Genomic DNA, 11,099 nt, shown 5'->3' with positions numbered 1-11,099 from the left:
GTCTCAGGGCAAGTGAGAGAGGGCCAAAGGCCAGTCCAGAAGTGGGAGGAGGAGTCTGCAAGGAGGTGCTTTGGGGCTACGTGGCCCAAGTGGCAGCAGGAGGGGGCGTGGGTTTGAGGAAAGTCACATGGGCCAGCCGGATGGGGGAGGCCAGCCAGCAGGAGGCGAGGCCGAGGTCAGACCAGACAGGAGCTTCCAGGCCCCCTTGCTTCTGCTCCGAGGTCCTTCTGGGCATCCATGCGGCCGAGGCCAGCAGAGAACACAAAGTGTCCAGGGGCCCCGCCAGGCTCCCGGACCTTGTCACCTCTCAGGCTCTGCCCCTAGCAGGCTCCCTCCCACTTGGCTCCTGCCGGCACCAGCCCCAGCTGCTCCTGCGTCTGTCTCCTCAGAGCCCCCCAGACAGAAGCACCTCCCCACCCCACGCACCTCCTGCTGTCTCCCTCCTTCCCACCGCTTTCTTCCTGACTCTCCTCCAGACGCCCAAGGGCAGGAGTGGGGCTGGGAGGAGAGGCTGGGCTGGCAGGGACACTCCGGTGGGTGCCGGGAAGGGGCATGGGACAGGGAAGTGGAGACAGCAAGGTGCTCACGGCTGGTGGCCCCAGGCCCAGGCTGCTCCTCCTGTGGCCAGCCTGACGGGGGCCGGTGCCACGGGCCCCCCTGCTCCAAGCCCCGCGGTGCTCTGTGTTGCCTTGGGCAGATCACTGAGCCAGTCTGGGCCTCTGTTTCCCCACCTGTAAAATAGCACCTGCCACATACGAGCGTGATGAAGATTAACTGAGTCCTGGGACAGCCGGGGCCCTGAAATGCCAGAGATAGAAATAAAAAAGAAGCCTGAAGAGGAGCACAGCCCCGAGCCATGCCAGGTTTTGCAGCGAAGGAGGGAGGGAGGAGCTGGCCAAGACGCAGCACCTGTCCTTGGTTGTATAAATGGGGAACAGGTCCCGGAGGGTGGCGTTTGGGACGAGGAAGAAGCAGGCCGAGCCCAGGTTGCAGGGCTCGGAGCAGAGCCCTGGGCAGAGCCCTAGGGCATGGGTGCCTGGGGCCTCACAGGAACTGTGCCAAGCCCCAGCCCGGGGCCGGGAGGATGAGGCAAGGTCTGTGCAGGGGAGCCACCTGGCCAGAATGAGGTTGGTTCTGGAGAAGGCTTTCTCTTCATCTGCTGCTGTCTCCCTCCCTCCCTTCGCTTGATAAACGTCAAATGAGTACCCAGCACAGGCCAGGTGCTGGGGTGCTCCCACCGGCCCCACCCAGCACAATGAAGCAGGGACTCTGTCTTGAGAAGCTCTGGGTCTAGCTGTCAAACAGCCTAGGACAGCCCGTCCCCCGGCCGCACCACCGCCTGCTGGTGGTACAGCCAGCCTTCCAGTCCTGGGACAGGCCAAATCGGCTACGGCCCACAGAGCCCGCTTACCTGTGGTCGTGCTGCTGGCTGAGGGCACCCACCCTGAGGACTGACCAGAGGGCCACCCTGTTCTTGCCTCCCCACTTCCTCCTGTAGGTCCCAGCGGGTCCCCACACAGGCCAGCCGACAGAAGCCTCATAGGAAAAGGCAGCATTCAGGCCAAGCTGGGGAGAGGAAAAGCAAGGCGTAAGCAGGCGTCAGATGGAGAAGGGGGGCGTCCACCTGGACCCCAGCCCACTGGAGAGAGCACCTTCAGGTTTCTGCTCTAAAGCTGGCCGCTGGGGTCGCCGTGGCTGGCCCTGTGGCTCACTAACTGGGTGCCACTCCCCGGTAAACAGGGTGCCCGGGTGGGGCAGAGGGCGCACAGCCTCGGTTCTCTGCCCAACAGTGAAATGCACACGTCAGCGTCATTGTTTCCCTCGCCAAGGAGGGACCCAGGAAAGTGTTTCGACCAGTTCAGAGGTAAATCCAGGGAATGCACAGAAACGGGGGGGAAGACCATCTGAGATGAGCTGACACAGAGACGCAGCAGGAGTCCCGTGCCATCCCAGGACAGGGGCCCTCCGCGTGACGGTGGTCTCCTACAGCCACTGAGTCATAAGCAGCTCCAGGTCAAGGGAAGACAGAGCCACCCTGGACAGAGGGCTGCTCTCTCCAGTCCCTGCAGAGGGAGGGCGGGGCAGGGCCCTGGGCACAAGGACACGGTAGCCAAGGCCGGGTTCTCTGAACAGCTGGCATTTTGGAGGCAGACGTCTGGACCAGGAAGTACCCCACAGGACAGCAGGCAGAGCCCCCACAGCAGCCCTGGAGTCCAAGGCCCCGGGCGGAGGAGGCCATGAGCAAGGGTCCCCTGTGTGGGCTGGGCCCAGAGACCCCTGCCAGGACCCAGTCTTCCAGTTGGATCCCTCCTGTTGGACCAAGGGGTCATCATCCATGCCGAAGATACAGGCTCCCCTCCTGGCCCTCCGGGAGGAGGCCTGGGGCAAGAGGGGCCCCGGGAGAGAGGCCGACCGGGACTGTCCATCAGAGGGCCCAGGCCAGAGGCACGGGGTCGTGGGGTTTCCTCCCTGTGGAGGGTAGTGGCAGCCCACCTCCCAAATGCTGCCCTTCTGCCCTGTGGGGCCAGCCTCACGAGCCTCGGGACTGAGTCTTGAGCCCAGGCTCTGGGGCTGAAATCTCATGACAAGAGCCCCCGGATGTTTGGGGGCCAGAAACCCCTCCCCGTGGCTGGGAGCCCCCCAGGGTGGGGAAACGGACCTCTGGGAGAGCGGAGCCCTGAGTGGGGAGGGGCCACCAGGGAGGCCGGTCAGAATCCAGAGGGCAGGAGTGCACCCACTGGGCACCAGTCTCCCCTCCAGCCCCACACCCCGTCAGGGTCTGGGAGGGATGCCTCTGCTGGGCAGTGTGGAGCTGGCCTCAGGTGCTGGGAGCCAGGAGAGGGCATGGCCTGGCTGCAGGCAGGCCCCAGGGTGACCTCAGGTGCTCCGGAAGGGCACCACCACTGAGACTGCTCACAAGGCACCCCCACGGCCCTGAGGCCTCCCCGAGTGGCCTGCCCCTCACCCACCCCCCTCTTTGGAGGGAAGCTCAGCCCCAGTGGTGGCCCTCATCCCGCGGGCTCTAGGCAAGGCAAACAGCACCAAGCAACAGAGACAGAGAGGGCCGAAAATAGGACTGAAAACTTTCTAGTAATCTCACACACAAAAAGTAAAGAGATTGATTCATTTTATTTACATTTTATTTAACCCAATATATCCAAAATACTTGGTGTGGGGTGTATTCCAGCCTCCAGGCAGATGCAACTGGGACTGCCCCTTGTTGGTGTGCAGAGCCGTGGGGGAACGTGGCTGAGGGTGGATGGGGAGGCGCAGCCCTGCCCTGGGTCCCTGGGATGAGACCCTGGCCACTGCCTGGCTCTGCATCCTCGTCCCAACCCCGCCGGCCCCGAGGCCTGCACCCTCGCCCCATCACCTGCCTGCTGGCCCACGGTGCAGGGCGCAGCCGCCCCCCACCGCCGGCTTCCCTCTCCCACCCACACAGCATCGGGACTCCAGGCACAGAGCTCCCAGGTGGGCGGGAGGCTGCCTGACAGGTGGGGGCTGCTGTCAGTGCTGCAGGGCACCCCCCAGCAGGTGCCTCCCGCCTCCCCATCCTGGCTGGGAGCCCCTCCCCCTCACTTCCCCTGCATCCAGTGGCCTGTGTCCCAAGTCAGCCTGGAGGCCTCCGGCAATTTGACAAAGTTCCCCGCCTCGCCCAGGCCCCCGCCCCCAGGGCTGCCGTGGGATGCCAGGAGGGAGGAGGGGAGCCAAGGGGCCCCCAAGGACAGGTTCTGAGTGAGTCCAGAAGCGTCCCAGCACTGGGCACTGAACTTGACCTTGACCGTGGCCTGCAGCTGCGGTCACCTCGTGTACTGCAGGGAACACAGGGCCAGCACCATCGCAAAGACAGAAAGGGAAAGGGCTGAATCAGCCAGCGCCACCCACCCCAAGGCCCAAGGTGAGGTGAGCAGGGAGGGACCTCTGCAAGGGCGTGGACACAGGGTGAGGGCTGCTGTGGCCTTCCCAGACAGTGAGGGCCAGGCTGACGTCACCCAGGACCAGGGCGGTGACGTTCAGAAGGGGATCGGGGGGAAAGGGAGAATGGCAGCAACAGGGGGGTGCCCTTGGTGGGGACACTGGAAGAAGAAGAAGAGCAGAGACTGGAAGAAGATCAGAAGAAGGTGGTTTCTGATAACCCCTCACCCTCCCTGGACCTCCCATCCTGATCTTGAAACCCCAGGGGCCTCTCTCAAGCATCACCCACCATGTCACACACACACACACACACACACACACACACACACACACACACACACAGAGGTGCCCCTGAAACCCATCCATCAAGGATGCTGTGGGTACCACAGCCTGGTTCCCATAGCAACACATAGATGGTGAGGGAGGGGAGAGTGTGGCAATGCAGAGAAACACTCGATCAAGAACAACAACTTACAAAAATGAGCATTCAGGGAGAAGTAACCTTGAGGGGCAGCCCAGCCCTGGGCTGAAGGCACCGCTGCCCATCCCTCACACAAACGCACTGGCCAGTGCTGGCCGCAGAACGGCTCTGCCAGCAGAGGACAGGCCCACGCAGCGTCCCTGAGTCTGTCATGGGGGTGGCCAGGCCCGGTGTGTGGGAGGAGCGTCCTGGGGAAGGGGGATTCTGCTGTCCAGCAGAGGGCCAGGACTGGAGCAGGGCTGAGGTGTGGGTGGCTCCTCGGGGGTGACTTAAGCTCGGGCGCCCCTGGATGGGGGTGAGCATTGGGAGGCGGCCGCCCAGGAGGTAGCCTGCAGAGGAGGGGAGGATTGGGTCTGCAGGGAGCACCTGTGAGAGGGGGTGGCCAGGCAGAGGGCGAGGTGGCGCATCAGCCTCTGGTGTGGGCTGCACGGGTGGGGGGTGTGGAGGGGCGCCGGAAGGGCCTTGAAGACCGGCCGAGGGAGACAAGGAGGGTGCCAGGGGTGCCAGACAACCTCAGGAGTCAGATCTGGGGGTCATGAACTGGAGTCCCAGGTGCGTCTGGGCCCCAGATCCCCAGAGGTGTGTCCCCGGCCTCCCCCACCCCGCCCCATCTGAGAAGCCTCCTTCTGAGACGTCTACCTCAAGCCTGAGGAAGGACGTGGACTCCTGGTCCAGCCTGCAGTGCAGGCGCCCACGGCCCATCTGTTCTTGGTGGGGAAGCCCACACGGCAAGGGGTTTTCCTGGAAGAGCTGAAAGGAGCAAACCCAGGGCAGAGTCCCGGCAGGAACACGGGTTTCCTTCTCACCAGGGACGGGCCTCCAGGAGGCGTAGCTTGCTTCACCAGGGGTCAGAGGAGAGCGGTGTTCATGCCCCCTGAGGCCAGGCGGGGATCCTCGCTGGGTCCAGTGCCCCTCCCTCCCCAGGCTGTTTCTGAGACTGAGGATGGACCGGGGGCTCATAGTCTGGGATGCCCGGTCTCCTTTACCAGGAGGCATCAAAACTTCCGGTTAGGCCCCCCTAGCCAACACCTCCCACAGTGGACAGAACAAAGTGGCAGAGGGTCTCTGACCACCCGGCCAACGCCCTCCCTGAGGGCAGGCGCCCTCGACCCCGTTTCTCCTGAGTGCAGAGACACAGACTATTTTCCAGCAGAAATGTACTGAGCACCAGGGCAAAACAGAGACAAGATAATTACGGGGATAACAGAGACTAAAAATAGCCTCCTTCGCAGCCCAGACTCCTGGCACAGGAGAAGCCAGACGAGCCGGCACAGGAGCCAGACCAGGGCGGTGGACCCTTGGCATGCCCGCGAGCGAGGAGCGGGTGCAGGGCGGTATGGGGACCTCCGTGCTCAGGCAACGACTGGGGCCAGGAGGGATGGGGAGGAGCCAAGCTGATATCAAGGTGTGGGGGAGGAGGGTCTCTGCAAGAGGACAGCAAGAGCAGGGCTTTAGAGGGTGAATAAGGGTTTGGCGGAAAGTGACAGTTTCCTGCAGAAGGGATGGAGATGGGGGCACTGTGGGCTGCTTCACAGCTCCCAGTGGGACAGTCAGAAAGGCGGGCAAGGGTGGTGTCAGAGGGGCCTCCAAGGCCACGGGTCAGAGCTGTTTGGTGACCCTCGGGTGGGGGCTCACTTCCTCCTCAGGAAGCCTCTGCATTTGGGGAACAGCCTCTAAGCCAGACTCCAGCCCCACGGGCACTCAGAGCCTGGGTCTGGCGTGCTCCGTGCAGGGTTCCTGTGGGCGCCCCGAGCTGGGCCTGGCATGCTCCTTGCAGACTTCCCGTGGGCACCCCGAACCTGAGCCGGCATGCTCCACGTGCACCCTTTCCGGCTGAGCCCCAGCTGCCCCCGTGCTCCTTCCTCGGGTCAAAGCCAAGCCTGGGGCTCAGCCAGGACATGGGGAGGGCCTCACTGAAGGGCACCACGCAGCCCTGACCCTCTCTGGGGTTGAGCTGAGGAGGCTGTGCTTGGAGGTGCCTGAGGCGCTGCCGAGCCCAAGGTCCCGGGCTCCTTCAAGGAGAGGTCAGCGGGAGAATGCACCCTGCTGCAGAGCCAGGTGGGAGGAAACAGCTAGTGAGAGCCCAGCAGGAGGGGGCCTCAGGGAGGGAAGGTGGAGGAGGTCTGCTTCTCAGGGATTCTGGAAGGACAGAGCCCAGCAGGGTGGGGAGGGGCCAGAGGGCTGGAGGGAGTGCGGCAGAGAGGAGTGGGCGTGGAGGTTGGGAGCCGCTGCAAAAATGGGGCTGGGGAGTGGGCATCACCTTCCACCGCGGGGCCCTGGAGGCTGGCCTGGAATCGGGGCTTCACCCAGAGGCTGCGGAGACGCTTAAAGACTGGGGCTCAGGGCCTTCCCGGTAGTGATTTTATTCTTTCCAGACCGTTTTACTCAGGGAGGGGTTCCAGAACAACGCAAACAAAATGCAAACGCAGGCCCCAGTGTCTCATGCAGAGGCCCCTTCGGGGGAATGCTTGTATGTGGTGATGGTAAACGGAATGAGAGAAGCTATTTGAAATTCTAGGGAGGAGCAAAACAAGTAGAAGAAGGAAAACTAGCCTTCCAGCCTGGAGGACGCCAGGCCGGGCTAACTGAGCATGCAGCAAAGTTAGCGGGGAAGGCACTCTGGCCTCCCGGGGAGGGGCGCGGGCTGCCGCTCAGGGACGGGTCATCCAGGATGCCAGAAGGTGGCAGGATGACTCGTTCTCTGCAAAGGAGACACGGAGCCCCAGCCAGCTTGCCCGGGAGAGCTGCCGTGGGTGGGCAGTGCCCGGTGTGGTCCAGGCCTTTCCTGGGGTCCCCGCGGAGACAGGGTTGTTGTGAGGCTGCAAGGCCCGGGCTGGGTACAGAGATGCAGCTCCAGATGGACACGTGGGTGCAGAGAGAAGAGCAAGACTGGCCAGCCAGTGTGGGGGGCTGGGAGAGGGCACCCCTGCCCTGCCCACGGCTTCCCACTTTCAGAAAGGCCGCCCCACCGGCTACTCCACAGCCCTGGGGTCTGGCTCCATCTCCCGCCGCAGCCCACATTGCTCTCCTGGGGCCCCTGAGGTGGCCTGGGGGCAGCCCTGGGGCTCTGGGATCCTCTGCAGGGATCCGGAGTGGTGAAGACAGGACGGCTAGTGGATGGACAGCGTGATGCTGGTTCAGGGTGACAGAGGGCAGGGGGACCCAGCGGAGGGGCCCAGAGCAGGGGCCCTGGCTGCCTGATCCGGGCTGGCAGAGCTGCAGAGGAGGCCGTCAGGAGAAACTGCGGACCCTGGCTTCTGCTAGGCCTCAGTTTCCCCACCTGTGGAGAGGCCATCCCAGAGAGGAGTGTGGGTGGAGAGCCAGAGGAGCCCCCGCAGCTGCTGCCCCCTGGCGCAGAGGGCTGGGTGCTGGGCTGCCCAGCCTCCTTCCTGGAGGAAACAGGCGGATGTATTCCTCCCGTCCCAGCTGCTGCAGAAGGGGGCACCGGCTGGGCGCTCGGCAGGCAGTGTGGGAGAGCCCCTAGGCCGTCTGGCAGGTCTGCGGGGGCCCCTCACTGGTGGGAAACCAGAAAAGGGGAAGAGGCATGAGAGGAGACTCATAATTTGGGCCAGTGGGCAGCCAGGGCCGGGGGGCAGTGACTGGTCAGAAGCAGGAGTCATGAGTGGCCAAGGGGAGGGGACAGGAGGGCCAGAAAGCACACTGTCCTCTGTGGACAGTCCTCTGACCCTCAGCAGGAAGAGGAGCAGGCTTTATAGCAGCAGCCCAGGTGGCCGAACCAGCTTGGATCTCGAGGTCAGGAGCATCCCTTCAAGAAAGTCATTACTCTGAGCATCTTCCAGGAGGTAGGCCTGGAAGACAGGGAGTCCAGGGTGGGTCCCTGCACCCCCGAGCCTCGGATCAGGGGAAGCCTGGAGCATACTTCACACCTTGGACCCAGAGTCACTGTCCCCCCCCCCCCCGGCCCCCTGCAGTGAGGTGGCCCCCTGGAATTCTCAGGTGGATGAGCTATTGGCTGTGCACCCCCCCACCTCAGGGCACGGAGAGTCTGTGACACCCCTGGGCAGCCAGCGAAGTCACAGGCAACAAGACCTATCCTGCTGGCCCATGAAAGCCCATTGGGGGCACAGGCCTGGGGACCCAGCTTGGCTGGGCCTGGGGGCAGCCACACCAAACGCGCTGAGCCTACCCTGGCCGGCACCCTGCCCTCACATCCTCACATCAGCTCTGCAAGTAGATTCGATTTTATAGAAAGAGAGGCCCTGGGACTTGAGCCCCAGCCCACCCGGCTCAGAAGACCCCACCAAGCTGGGCGTGCAGGGTGGGCCCCTGGGGCAGCCCTCCCAACTCCAGCTTCCCTGCCCGGGAGGGAGGAGATGAGACCAGGGGCTGAGGGGTCTGGATGGGTGGGATGGCAGGGGCGGGGGCAGGGAGCACCCTGTCCGGGGGCCTGGGCCGGGGGATTCTCCAGGGCGGCTGGAGGTCCGGCTCCCCTGCCGGCGCCAGCCCACTCCACTCCACCCTCCCGCCTCTTTTCTTGGGACACAAAGACACAGAGCTGCATCTCAGATTACTGCGAGTGTTCGGCTTGCCTGTTCTACAATCATCCAATTACAGACAGGAAATTCATATTAAAAGGAAAAAGCGCCCAGAACACCCAGCTTTTGATGCAAGCAGGAGTAGGTCTCCCGGAGAAATGACTGACTCTCAGGCATCACCATGGTGCCCAGCCCCCTGTTCCTGCCGATTTCCTTCCCCATTCTTGTCAGCGTTTGAAAGGAATAAAGGAGAACAGGGAAGAGGCGGCCTTCACCGAGGGCGTCACACCGGGCGCCCGCTTGGTTCTGCGTGCATGGTGATGGCGTTCCTGGCAGCGGGTGGTTCTCGCTGCTCCTGTGTGCTTCCGGCCTTCCTGGGCGCCCCCTGCATCCCCGTGGGCCCCGTCCTCTCAGCAGGGGCAGCAGCGCCCAGCCCCCGACCCCACCCAGCAGAGCAGCCCCTTCTGAGGGCAGGGCCGGCCCCGGCAGGCCACATGGGCCTGCCGACGACCACGGCAGCTGGGAGGCTGGGAGGGGGCTTTTACCACCAGCCTGGCCGGGGCGTACCTGTACACCTGTACCTGAACGCCTGTACCAGGCGTTCCGTCAGACCCTCACCCACGAGAGGTCCTGAGGGTCTGAGTGAGACAGACATTCTGTATCAGACTACTGGAAGTAAAGATCAAGAGAGATAATCTGGGTGGGCCGGGGTCCATCAGTTGAAAGACCTGAAGAGCAGAGCTGAGCCTTCACCAAAGGAGACGTCCCATGCCCAAGGAGCCCCCTGCCCTGCAGACTCGGGGCTGGCCCTGCCGTCCCACCAGCTGGTGAGCTGATTCCTCGATACAAATCCCTCCGTGTCCACCTCCCCAGGCCTGCTTCTCACTCCACACTGCCTGGTGGAAGGGTCCGAGCTCCCCCCACCCAACAGGCCACCTGCCCGTCTCTTGTAAGGACCTGGCGTCCTCCAGGAAGGCAGGTGTGTTACGGCTTACGTGCACAGTGTGGACCATCTCCTGTCTAAGGTCTCGAGCCCACAGTGGTTTTAGTGATGGCCTCTCTATCTGCAGACGAGGAATGTGAGGCTCTTCACTTTCCAGTATTTGCTGGAAAGACTGATGCTGAAGCTGAATCTCCAATCCTTTGCCCAATCCTCAAAGGTCTCCAAACCTTTGATGCGAAGAGCTGACTCATTGGAAAAGACCCTGACACTGGGAAAGATGAGGGCAGGAGGAGGAGGCGGCAGAGGATGAGATGGCTAGAGAGCATCACCACCTTGGGAGATAGCGAACGATAGGGGAGCCCAGTGTGCTGCAGTCCATAGGGTCGCAGAGTCGGACACACCTGAGTAACTGAGCAACATGAGGCTCAGGAAGACCAAGTTTAAGACCCTGCAGCCAGGGCTCACCAGGGTCTTCTCGCAGCAGGGACCTTTCCCAACTCTCATGGGTCCAGACCCTGAGAATCCCCTCTGGGCCCACAGGCCTCTGGGCAGGCGTAGTCCTGGCGGCAGACACGTGCCTGGCACCCCCACCAGCCCCCTCCCCCAGCGCGTCCCACACCTTGTCGTCCACTCAGCATGAACGGCAGTGGCTCTGGTGTTCTGAGATGGTCAGCCCTACCCCTGGGTTCCAGGGTCCCGCCACCCTGAGCGGCCTCCCTTTGCAGGCCCCCTCCAGCCAGCAGAAAAACAGCAGCACACACACGCCAGTAAGTTTCAATGTTTTATTAACAAAGTCTTAGAAAAAGCGTCTGTCTTCAAGTGAGGTGGCAGGGTGGACATAGCCTGGCCTGACATTTGAGGCTTGATCCACGGTGGGCGGGGACTTGACCACATCCCACTGAGGACCTTGGGGCCTCCCCGTAGCCTGCGCCAGGAGAGCAGGTTATGGCTTATATGCAAAAATAAAATCTGGGGCAGGGGGCGGCGCTGGCATGACGCAGGATGGAGGGGCCGGCAGAGTTTCCTGCGGGAGCTGGTCTCCTGAGTTTGGGAGCCCCCAACCAGGCCTGCTTGGGCTGCAGACACAGGTGGCCGGCCAGCACCAGGGTGTTGGTGGCTGGGGCAGTGGGGGTCGGGGCCAGGCCGCAGCAGGGCCTGGCAGGGAGCCTGAGTGAGCCCCAGGGGCAAAGGCTTCCGGGCCTCCTGGGGCTGGGCCTGGGGCCACCGGGCAGGGCGGCCGTGGCGGAAGCTCTGGTGGCAGAGG

Source organism: Capricornis sumatraensis, chromosome 11, assembly GCF_032405125.1.
Source record: "Capricornis sumatraensis isolate serow.1 chromosome 11, serow.2, whole genome shotgun sequence".
NCBI classification, from domain to species: domain Eukaryota; kingdom Metazoa; phylum Chordata; class Mammalia; order Artiodactyla; family Bovidae; genus Capricornis; species Capricornis sumatraensis.
The sequence above is the reverse complement of the archived record's forward strand: the minus strand, read 5'-3'. Positions refer to the sequence as shown.